At 31.8% G+C, this 13,288-nt stretch overlaps 1 long non-coding RNA gene across 1 annotated transcript; it reads right to left on the minus strand.

Annotated features, from left to right (window-relative positions):
* Positions 1 to 1,100: 1,100 nt before the first annotated feature.
* Positions 1,101 to 12,842, minus strand: LOC132737052 (uncharacterized). The gene is made up of 2 exons (XR_009626674.1): positions 12,685 to 12,842; positions 1,101 to 6,221 (listed from the first exon to the last, which is right to left on the minus strand). It is a non-coding gene; the product is annotated as an uncharacterized LOC132737052 (long non-coding RNA).
* Positions 12,843 to 13,288: the final 446 nt, after the last annotated feature.

Here is a 13,288-nt window from a genome sequence, read left to right on the forward strand (position 1 = left end):
ATATGGATTTGTCTATGTTGTTTATCCGCCGTTCAATGTCAAACGGTAAGAAATGTAAATGTAAATGTATTGCATTATATAAAACATTAATCTTCTGTCCATGTTCTTTTGTTTACTTCTCTTTATACTATTTGTGGCATGTTTGAATCTCAAATATAATGAAACGAAATCTGGTCGCTTTAACGATTTTTGTTATATAGTTTAGATGGCCGTATTAATAGCAATTCTTAGATAATTGCAGATTACAATAAGTAACATACACCAGATTTGGTTTTATGAAATCGAAATTGTTGCCTTAAGTTATTCCAACGGTAATGACACCTAACCATATTGCACCTATTCTTACTCATATAAAGGACATTTCGATAACAACATGCATTTCAGAATGTGTAGCATGATAAGAAAGATGAAAAGGACAATCATGGTAAGTAATCAATAAGAAATTATCTCTTATTACTACTTATTATTCAAATGATCAAAAGAATCAGAACACATTCGCCATCTAAGCTTATTTATCAATGGAAAACAAATGTGCATGCTAAACACATCAAATAAAATGCATCAGGTATGATAATTTGTACTACTTGATGTGCTTTTAAGACAAGAGTTGGTTATATCTTCAACTGTTTAAATTAGTTCTCGAATACGACATATGAGCCGTGCCACGACAAAACCAACATAGTGCGTTTGCGACCAGCATGGATCATGACCGGCCTGCGCATCTACGCAGTCTGATCAGGATCCATGCTGTTCGCTATCAGTTTCTCTACTTGTTATAGGCTTGGAAAGCGTACAGCATGGATCCTGATCAGACTGCGCGGATGCGCAGGCTGGTCTGGATCTATGCTGGTCGCAAACGCACTATGTTGGTTTGTCGAGACGCGGCTCATATGTTATGTTACTTATTGGAACAAATTATTAGTGGCGATTATGAATCATCTGATCATGTGTTTGACTAAAATAACATCTGCTTCCAGAATAAAAGAGGATTTTCCGAGTGTCCCTCTTTTTGGCCCGTTTTAGAGTTATTTCTTTGAAAAAATACACTAAAAAATACTGCTTTTTGGGCAAAATAGGACAAAAACAGAAAAATTTTAGCAATATATTTTTATTTTTCAACAATTTTTGTTCATACGTCTGAACAAAAAATAAGAATAGTGTAAAAAATAACAAATATATTAGCAGTTTCAAACTTGTTCATACGTATGAACAAATTTTTTTCTCAACTTGTCAAGATTTTGTTCATACGTATGAACACTGAATAAGTTCAGCAATATTGAGTATTTTTTAACAAAATTTTGTTCATACGTCTGAACAAAATTACCTCACATACTGAAAAATAGCACATAAATTAGACAGACACTTCAATGTTGTTCATACGTATGAACAATTTTGTTTTCAACTTGTAAGGTTTTTGTTCATACGTATGAACACTGCATCAAATCTTTTGTGGTTATTTTGAAACAAATTTGTTCATACGTCTGAACAAAAACTGACACAGCAAAAATACCCACTTCGATTTTGTTCATACGTATGAACAAAACTATTTTTCTTTTTAAATTGGCAGGTTTTTGTTCATACGTATGAACACTGGCATAATTTTGTAGTTATTTTGAAACAAATTTGTTCATACGTCTGAACAAAAACGGACACAGAGCAAAAATACCCACTTCGATTTTGTTCATATGTATGAACAAAACTATTTTTCTTTTTAAATTGGCAGGTTTTTGTTCATACGTATGAACACTGGCATAATTTTGTGGTTATTTTGAAACAAATTTGTTCATACGTCTGAACAAAAACTGACACAGAGCAAAAATACCCACTTCGATTTTGTTCATACGTATGAACAAAACTATTTTTCTTTTTAAATTGGCAGGTTTTTGTTCATACGTATGAACACTGGCATAATTTTGTGGTTATTTTGAAACAAATTTGTTCATACGTCTGAACAAAAACTGACACAGAGCAAAAATACCCACTTCAATTTTGTTCATACGTATGAACAAAACTATTTTTCTTTTTAAATTGGCAGGTTTTTGTTCATACGTATGAACACTGGCATAATTTTGTGGTTATTTTGAAACAAATTTGTTCATACGTCTGAACAAAAACTGACACAGAGCAAAAATACCCACTTCGATTTTGTTCATACGTATGAACAAAACTATTTTTCTTTTTAAATTGGCAGGTTTTTGTTCATACGTATGAACACTGGCATAATTTTGTGGTTATTTTGAAACAAATTTGTTCATACGTCTGAACAAAAACTGACACAGAGCAAAAAATAGCCACTTCGATTTTGTTCATACGTATGAACAAAACTATTTTTCTTTTTAAATTGGCAGGTTTTTGTTCATACGTATGAACACTGGCATAATTTTGTGATTATTTTGAAACAAATTTTGTTCATACGTCTGAACAAAATTAACTCACACAGCGAAAATAGCACATTAAAGTAATTAGCATTTCAATTTTGTTCATACGTATGAACACTGCATTATTTCAGTAATTTTGTGGTTATTTTGAAACAAATTTTGTTCATACGTCTGAACAAAACCAACTCGCACAGTGAAAATAAAGAACAAAAAATAAGCTGCTTCGATTTTGTTCATACGTATGAACAAAATTTCTTTTTCAACTTGCGAGTGTTTTTTCTTACATATATATGATAATGAACACTGCATAACTTCATAATTTTATGGTTATTTTGAAACAAATTTTGTTCATACGTCTGAACAAAACAAACTCACAGAGCAAAAATAAATGACAAAAAATTAGCAGTTTCGATTTTGTTCATACGTATGAACAAAATTTCTTTTTAAACTTGTGAGGGTTTTTTCATACAGTCATATATAATAATAAACACTGCATAATTTAATAATTTTGTGGTTATTTGAAAACATGTTTTTGTTCATACGTCTTAACAATTGTTTCGTTCAGACGTATGAACAAAAATATGTTTTCAAAGTAACCACAAAATTATGCAGTGTTTATTATCATAGTAAAAAATAACACATAAATTAGCAACAGCTTCAATTTTGTTCATACGTATGAACAAAACAAATTCACAGAGTCAAAATAGCACATAAATAAGCCTCTTCGATTTTGTTCATACGTATGAACAAAATAAACTCACAGAGTGAAAAATAGCATATGAATGAACAGCTTCGATTTTGTTCATATGTATGAACAAATTTAACTAACAGAGCGAAAATAGCACATAAACTAGCACTTCAATTTTGTTCATATGTATGAACACAAAAACCAAACTTTTTACACTAAATGGCAGGTTTTGGTTCATACGTATGACCAAGTGCTGCATTATTTCAGTAATTTTGTGGTTATTTAGAAACAAATTTGTTCATACGTCTGAACAAAACAAACTCACAGAGCAAAAAATAGCACAAAAATCAGCCGATTTTGTTCATATGTATGAACAAAAATATCTTTCTTTAAATTGGCAGGTTTTTGTTCACATGTATGAACACTGTATCACTTAAGCTATTATGTTTGTTATTTGAAGCAAATTTGTTCATACGTCTGAACAAAAAGAAACTCAAAGAGTAAATAATTAAGCCGCTTTGATTTCATTCATACATTTATATTAACAAACAACCCTTTGACAATAACAGTTCAGATTTGATTAAAAACAATGACAAATAAGAACATGTTTGAAAACACAAATTTTATGCCCTCACCCAGCTAGGTTATTTATCAGTATAACAGCATTTCAAAAAATGTTTACCCATTCACTCAGTTATTCACAGAAAATTTGCCAAAAAAATTGTAAAGTAACATAACTTGACATGGAGTCATGGCGTATTGTACTTGTGAAGAATATAAGTTGGTAAGTCATTAATATAAATTGTGATGAAGTTCAGAAATATCAACTTTATCAAATATATATAAATGCAGGACTTTACCTTAAACCCAGTGACCCCAAACTCCATTCAAAGAACCACATAATGAAACTATGTTCCTCATAAATATGAGACATTGGAAAAAATATACTGTAATGCTGTATAAACAAGAGCTGTCACGCAAGTGACATATCCCCCAAAAAAGGGTTCTTAAGCATGCAGGTATTATGAAAAGAAAACAGAATGAAAATAACTGTGTTTGTTTGATTGGGTTTTACGTCACACTGACACAGTATAGGTAATATGATTACGTTTCAGCTTTACTGGTGGAGGAGCCCGTTTGTGCCTGAAATAATGCACTGAACCACCGACCTTCCGTAAGCTAGCTGGATTAGCTTCCTCACATGAAAGAATCCAATGTCCCTGTCGGGATTCGAACCCACAGCGGTGAGGGGCAAGTGGTTTGAAGTCAACGACCTTAACCACTCGGCCACGGACGCCCCCATGAAAATAACTAATTGCTTAACATTGTTCTTGTGAAATGAAGTACTTTTTATAGCAAACTTAACACCTTGGGACAAGGGTCTTGGATGCACACATCACCTTGATGTGATAGACATTTATGCAAATCCTCTAATGCATGACAACTTTACAGTTTGAAAACTAATGCGTACCTTCAAACTCTTCTTATGACCTTAAGTACCTTCAAACTATTAGAGTGACCTTCACCTTGGAGGTAGGAACATGGGTCTTACACACAACACATATCATCTAGATGTGGTTGACATTTGTGCTAAGTTACTTTAAAATCCTTCGATGCATGACAAAGTTACAAAGTATATTCCGGACACGAATGTGTGTACCTATCTCTAGTTGTAATAGTGTGAACCTTCAAAATAAAAGTGTGAACTTGACCTTTGAAAAGGGGCGTGGTTCATAAATGCGACACATCCTCTTGATGTAGTACACATTTGTGCCAGGTTATTTCAAAGTCCCTCAATGTATCACAATGTAAATAAAAGAAGTATTAAGGAGAAATTTAAGATATATCCAACTTGCCTGAAAAGGTTAACCATACAATGCCCTATTTTCAAAGTGATAAAAAGGGAAATAACTGTGAAAAATGGATGGCACAGTAATATTACTTAGCAATATCAATGCACTTTGTACCGAGAAGTACATGTGAAAATTATGAAGCAATTAGTATAGACAGAACTTAAGATATATCCAATTTGACGGTTTTGGTTAATCTTTTCATTTTCAAAGTGCTCAAAAGGGCAATAACTTGGTAAAAATGGAAGCCATAGTTATGTAACTTGCCCCTGGAGATTGTATTCTTTGAACTGATTAGTGAATGTGTGAATTATGAAGCCATTGGTGCGGGTAGAACTCAAGAAAAAAAACTTGCTGTTTTAGGTTATCCTTATACATACAGACAGAGACGGACAGTTCAATTACTATATGCCCGGGGGCATAAAAATTATTGAGCGTGTGATAATACTGATAATGTGGTATACATTCCTTGTATGCATAAATATAAATAAAACCTCATTATTTTATGAAAACCAAATTCACAAGTTGGTATTTGCATATATAATATTATTTCTTAAATAAAGCTTTTCCATTTTTCAAGTATATTTTTCTCATATATCAAAGCCACTTCTGTATCTTCATTATTTAGACATGATTTCTGTCCAGCAAACTTTATCTGTAATATGAATCCCAGCAAGGCTTCATAACTGCCGTTTGGGATAATTCCAGCATATTTAGTTGATATTGCACTTTAACATTTTCTCTCACAAACAGACTAAATCAAGTGGATTCTGCAAGTTTTAGATATTTCTATTCTTTCATTGCTATTTTTGATATCTGACTCTCTTTCTAGATTTGTTTTCTTTTCATGGCATGTTTCATGAACTAGTAAATTATTGAGTTGCTCTCACATTTCAGTTAGCTTAGATTTTCACACAGACATGGCTCACTTTCATTGTCTGGTAGAAATAATATGTTTCTAGAACACATACACAGCTATATATAATGAATACTATCAATATCAAAATATTACTGGAAATGGGTTTACAAGTCCATCCACTTAAGATCCTAAATGTTCTTTAGAAAGGCTAAATTCTGAAACTTCATTACAGTATAGATGATGACTTGAGTAGTTAGTTGAGCACATGAAACACATTAACTTTCTGTATCTTTTAATTGGTGTTGTCATTATATAATCATTCATGTAACACTGTCATGTCTTCCTGTTTCATGTAAGCTTCCACCATGAAATAAGGCAGGCCTTTCCCCAGGCTCTTTTAGTGCTGCGCTCCTGCTCTGCCTTGGTCTCCAAATCAATAAAAGGTCCTACAAAATACAAATAAAAAACATTCTTATTTAATAATGAGATAACAAATAACAGTACATGTACATGTACACTTCAAAAATTTCCTTTTAAAATTTTAAACGCTTTCTTTTTTTTAACATGTGAATTTAAAAGTAATTTTGTAAATTTCATGTCTATTCAAAAGTAAAATTATAAACTTAGCATTTTAATTTCTAGTATTAAAACTATAATTTTTTTGTAATAATATACAAATAATGCAACATAGAGGATATTGAATGAGTGTAGGTTTAATACTAAATTTATTGAATGAGTTGAATAAAATCATATTATGAGAGCCTCTGGCGAGCATAATATTGTTTTATTCAACGAGTTCAATAAATTTAGTATTGAATCTACACGAATATAATATTCTATTTATCACATATATAAAATAGGAACGGTAAATTGTTAAAAAGAGTCATTTTTCTTTGACGCGCCTATAGTGTAACGCTATAATTAGCGCGCTTTAACGCTATGTTTATAGCGCAAATGATGTGACGTCAAAGTGTTATTACACTAGTGTAATATTGTCTAGTGTAATATCGTTTTTATTAAACGGCTTTATTACACTCCTGTGCCGCGGTGTATGTGATAAATAAAGGTATATGATTAATTATGATCTTCCTTAAAAGTTTTTTTATACAATTCTTTTTGAAAGTTTATATATATCTATATATCTGTCAAGCACATAAACATAATATAGATATATAAAATGATTTGAATTATGAATATGATTTTGATAATGATGAGGATTTTAAATTATAATTTTGATGATGGAAGTGATGATAATGATGATGAAAATGATGATTTATGAAAGCAATGATTATTGTTAGTACTCCTATTATAATGATGAAAGAGTTGATAATTTAGATCTTGATGGTAATAGAGGCGATAGTGAATTTTCTATTCAGTAGACGTGCGCGGTTCAACTAGTACATGTATACTGGTAAACCACTGTCTGAGACATCTGCAGTATGTACCACGGTACAGACCTGAAAACCATTACTTTTAGTTCTAATTTAAAGCAATTACAGATCCGTAAAATGTACAAAATGAAATCTTTTCTGTTGTCTATATCAATATTTCTTTGAATTAACCTTTTGCAAACAACTTTCGCTGACTTTTATCATTCCACAATAGTTCTCAGCAAAAATTGAATGCTTTATCAACAAGCAATTATCATAGTATTGCAAGCAATCCATAAGTCCCCTACCGGTTAGAACCCCATCAACATTCTGAGGGGCCAATTTTGGCCATTCACTAATGTTTCAATTTTTCTCTATTTTAAGTAAATTTGTTGGAAAAGTTCTTTAAAAGTGATCACAGGAAACAGTTTTTATGAACAGACAGACAGACGGACTGAAGGACACTCTAAAGTTAATATTTGAAACATCCCTGTTACCAAAATATAACATTTTAAAAGCAAAAAATTCTTAAAGAGGAGAATTAAAGATGCAATTTCATAAAAAATTTTCAGCTCTTTTTGACTAATCACAAATATTGTTATATTTGTTGACAAGGCAACTGATATTTTTTCAAAATAGGAAGAACAGATAAGACATGCATAATCTCAAGACTGCTATTTACCCATATATCAAGTTTCATAAAAATATTTCCAGTACTTTTTGAGTTATCACTGGATTCAGTTTATGTGTAAAAATTCGCCATATTTTCAGTCTATGTGTTGCCATAGCAACCAGAATTTTCAACATAAGAAGAAAAGAAAAAAACGTGCATAATCTCCAGACTGCCATCTACCCATATGTCAAGTTTCATAAAAATATTTCCAGTACTTTTTGCACTATCACTGGATCCAGTTTATGTGTAAAATTTGCCATATTTCAGCCTATTTGTTGCCATAGCAACCAGAATTTTCAACATAGGAAGAAAAGAAAAAGATGTGCATAATCTCAAGACTGCCATCTACCCATATGTCAAGTTTCATAAAAATATTTCCAGTACTTTTTGCGCTATCACTGGATCCAGTTTATGTGTAAAATTTGCCATATTTCAGCCTATTTGTTGCCATAGCAACCAGAATTTTCAACATAGGAAGAAAAGAAAAAAACGTGCATAATCTCAAGACTGCCATCTACCCATATGTCAAGTTTCATAAAAATATTTCCAGTACTTTTTGCGTTATCACTGGATCCAGTTTATGTGTAAAATTTGCCATATTTTCAGCCTATTTGTTGCCATAGCAACCAGAATTTTCAACATAGGAAGAAAAGAAAAAGACGTGCATAATCTCCATACTGCCATCTATCCATATACCAAGTTTCATAAAAATATTTTCAGTACTTTTCAAGTTATCGCGGGATCCAGTTTTGTGGACGGACGGACGGACAGACGGACGGACGGAGGGTAAACCTAAAGTCCCCTCCGGTAAACCGGTAGGGGACTAATAACCACATGTAAGCCAGAATTGTCGATTGCATGATCTCAGTGGAAGAAGCAGGAATTGGCGACTTTACTTTTACTTTTAGTGTTTGAAATCATTTTTTTGTCCAACAGGATTACACTATTTCAAATAAATTGAAAAACATTTACTTTGGTAAATCGGCAACTGTGAATCAGTCTAGGTAGACGCCGCGTGCACACAGGGTAGATATGCATTCGCCTATTCAACAATGGGAAAAATTTTAGACTTGTTTCTGTGTATTTTTTTTTGTTTTAACAACATCACACTGTTTTCAAATTTTCTAATAACTAGAACTCCGCAAGTCGGATGTATCACCTTGTGAACAAAATAGTTTAATAGGAGAAATGGCCAGGACAAAAATGAAATATGAAAATTAACAAAGGGCAATAACTAAAAAAATAAGAAATGTAGAGCAGCAGTTTCTGTGCACTGCACTTCTTATCAATAAGATATGTCATCCTATGAAGATTCAAGTCTATAGCTTTTATAATTTATGAGAAATGGCCTGGACAAAAATAAAGTATGAAAATTAACAAAGGGCAATAACTCAAAAAATAAGAAATGCAGAGTACCGGCTCTTGTGCACTGCGCTTTTTCTTAATGAGATCTATCATCCTATGAAGTTTGAAGTCCATAGCTTTTATACATTAGGAGAAATGGCCCGGACAAAAATAAAGTATGAAAATTAACAAAGGGCAATAACTCAAAAAATAAGAAGTGCAGAGCACAGCTTCTTGTGCACTGTTCTTCTTCTAAATGAGATCTATCATCCTATGAAGTTTCAAGTCCATAGCTTTTATATATTAGGAGAAATGGCCCGGACAAAGATAAAGTATGAAAATTAACAAAGGGCAATAACTCAAAAATTAAGAAGTGCAGAGTACCGGTTCTTGTGAACTGCACTTCGGATCATTATAAGAAGCATGCATACCAAGTTTGCAGTCAATCCGACTTATAATGACTGACTTATGCTCTGGACAAGTTTAAAGGGACGCCGACACCGCCGACAAAAGTAACCCCTATATGAACACAAAAATAGCTTTCTGATGTACAACATTTCAATGAGCTTTAAGGAATAAAAAGAAACATTTAACTGAAGTGATAGTGCCATGTTTGAGTATGATACTCTTTATATCAATATCTTATTTTATTTACCTAATAAATAACATGCCAATGAGCCCGAGTGACTTTAGTCGGCCGTTCTAAAACTTAACGGTTGAGAGAGGCAACGACTGAGGCACTCATTTGCTCAACATTTTGACTCAAGTTTGAACAAACTTGGTAGACACCCATTAGAAGATGTTACATGCTTCATATCTTAGCTCTAGTTCTTTGGGGTTTTTAAAAGAAGATTTTTAAGTTTTTACTAAATATACATAAAGGGAAAAACAATGACCCACTAAGGCTGGGCCAATTTTTAACCCAGGGCTTTTATATGAACAAACTTGGTAGACATCGAATAGAAGATGTTTCATGCTGAATAAAATTTTGTTTTTTATAAGAAGATTTTTAAGTTTTTTACTATATAATACAAATAAGGAAAATAAATGCCCCCCCCCCCGGCGGGGCCAATTTTCACCCCAGGGCATTTATTTGAACAAACTTGGTAGACACTGACTAGATCCTGTTTCATGCCAAATATTTAAGCTCTAGCTCTTTCGGTTTTCTAAATGAAGATATATTTTAAGTTTTTTTCCATGGCAACCAGAGTTCTGCTTGGAATTAAATTATTTGAACAATTTTTAAGGAACATTCCTGTGAAGTTTGGATGAAATTGGCTTAGCGGTTTATGAGGAGATGTCGTTTAAAGTAAAAGTTTACAGACGGACGCCGGACAAAAAGCGATCACAAAAGCTCACCATGTCACTTTGTGACAGGTGAGCTAAAAACAAGAACTGATCATGACCCAATTAATTTATGATTGTCAACATGCGCAGCTTATTTGATGTCGAAAGTACCCGATTGAAAAAAAGTTAAATGATACTTTGATTAATCTGTATTTTATAGATCTGCTTAATTTTGACATTTGAAATTCTATACCATCCTACCTTGATACTTATTTTAGAGATAAAAAATAAACCTATAGCGTACAATGAAAATCCTTGGTATACCAATTGGTTTATACGTGTTTTTTAGGGAAAAAACGTGGTATATCGTGGTATTTTCTTTCTGGCAGTACCCAACTCTATACCATTGTAAGTACTACTGACCACAAATGATTATGACGATTTTTCCTATTTTGAGTCTGAATAATTATATAAGTGATGATTATAATTAATAGGGTGATGACATTTTGATGATAGTGGCTGTGATGATGATGATGTTTCTGGTGGTGATAGACTGATGATGATTTAGGTGATCATCGTTTTAATAATGATGATGTGATTATGATTATTATTGCCTTTCCTGGAAGGCGATATATAGAATTAAATAGATGTGAACAAGGACTTCTATGTGACACCACCTGCCTTTAGCCAATCAAAGCAAATAATTTAATATCAGTATTATATCACTTCATAACAAAGTTTTTAACAATGCCACTGTATTAACTCAAACTTAAAAGCGATGAATGGTTTATTTGCCATAATAAAAAATTGGGTATTAAAATTTCAAAATGATTAACTTAGACAATATCATTTCAATCAGTGAACAATAACATATTAAGATATGCATGTTAGATATTAATTAATGAGTTTATTCAATACATTAATCTTTTTTATTTATTATTATAATTATACTGAAAAAGCAATTAACAATTTTGGTTGACATTAAACTCAAATTCTTCTGAGGTCTGCACTAATAATATACATGTATTTCTTTTTCAATTTAGACTTCTACTTTAATTGTGTGAATGCAAGACAACAGTGAAAATATGAAAATATGTTTCACTGCAATGCACAGAGTAATAATTAAATTCTACTGTGAAAATTCAGAAAATAAAAATACACATTATATTTTATCAATATTTCATTTATAAGTAGAAAAAATAGTTAATTTCAAGTTGTTCAAGTTGTCTATATGCATAAATAAAATAATGAAATAAATAATGCATGTACTACAGTATTTATAAATTATAATTTTTATTTTAATATTTATAAATTCATATAAACGAGAAAAACAATACTTGAACATGAACTTTTTGATGACAAGGGGAGGGGGATGATTACTACTTGCCTTGGCAACTATGGATACCAGCGGAGATAAGATGGCCAAATGAATATGTTGAAAATTTACATGACTCTTAAATTAGAATACACAGCGTATTAAGAAAGTGTTGAGATTGTTAAATTCTTATTGACAGCTGGGGGGGGGGGGGGCTGATTATTACATTACACCTTATCTTGGTAACTAAGGATATATGCAGAGAAGACTGGAAAACAATGTTGAAAATTTACTAATTTTAAACACACAGCATATTAGAGAAAATTATATAAAGGTCAAAAAAGAGAAGAAAATTTAGTATAATAGAAAATTCCAGTTTTTTCTATAATCTACTATTTATTTACATTTTATTTTCTTGTGATATCATATATGAAAACTATTTTACTGAATCACTTGTGGCTCGATCCTATCACTCATGTAATATTTATTTTCATATGAAAATAAAACTAGATTGTTGCAGGGCTTTTCAGCATATAACCAACAGAGTATTGAAAAACTTTAATTTATAGGAAATAAAATGAATTTCCTCCATTTATCCATTATTATGATCTAATATATAATACTGGATTATTCTCTTCATGATTAATATCAATAAAGTGTAAATGATTTATGTGAATAAATCTCAAATTATATACTGTATACATAGATCTACTTTAATTAGTATTTTCCCCCCTAAAATTATTAACTGATTAAATTTTAGAAATTGGACTTTCATGCAGTAAAATGTATTGTTCAATTTTAAAGTTCCTGCAGTTGGACAAAAATACTCGGGCAGTTTCCAGATAAGCTGGTAGTGTTTATATGTAATAAATAAGACTTCAAACAAAACAATTCAACAGTTATAAATCTAAGTCGATTACCTCTACTTCTTCAGCCTGGATGTTGTTGAACATGTCCTCATAATTCTTCTCCAAATGTCAGTTTATGGCGAAATATTAACCTGGAAGTTTGCATGCCTGTGTCACTGTGCTAATTAGCAGAATAAAAACGGCGCGCGACGCGTTAATTGAAACTGGCCCAATTCATTCTGCTTTTGATATAAGGGGTGTTACCTTAGAGCGGCCTTGAACTGCAATAAGATTTCCTTATCATCTCCGGTGAGAAAATTTAAAATTTAAAGACACTTTTTGCAAATCATCTTTTTATCAAACTATATTTTAAGAAAAAGGAGAATAAAATTTGCAATTTTAAACCATCGGCATAAGACCCGATGTACCCGTGTATTACAATGGAACAGTCGAGTCTACAATTTGACATCAGCAAGTCATTACACGGATTGGTGAAGCGCTGTGTACACATGACCTAACACACGATGAATGACATAAGCTGCTGTTTTATTGGTAAGTTTTTTTGTTGTTATTTTATTCCATCATTATTATATCGCAATGTAAAATGATATAAATGGTTCGTTGTAAATAAAGTTCCATTATAATTATGAAACGTATTGTTTACCGCAAGTAACTG

Source organism: Ruditapes philippinarum, unplaced genomic scaffold (genome assembly GCF_026571515.1).
Source record: "Ruditapes philippinarum isolate M1 unplaced genomic scaffold, ASM2657151v2 ctg1475_1_1_1_1, whole genome shotgun sequence".
NCBI lineage: Eukaryota > Metazoa > Mollusca > Bivalvia > Venerida > Veneridae > Ruditapes > Ruditapes philippinarum.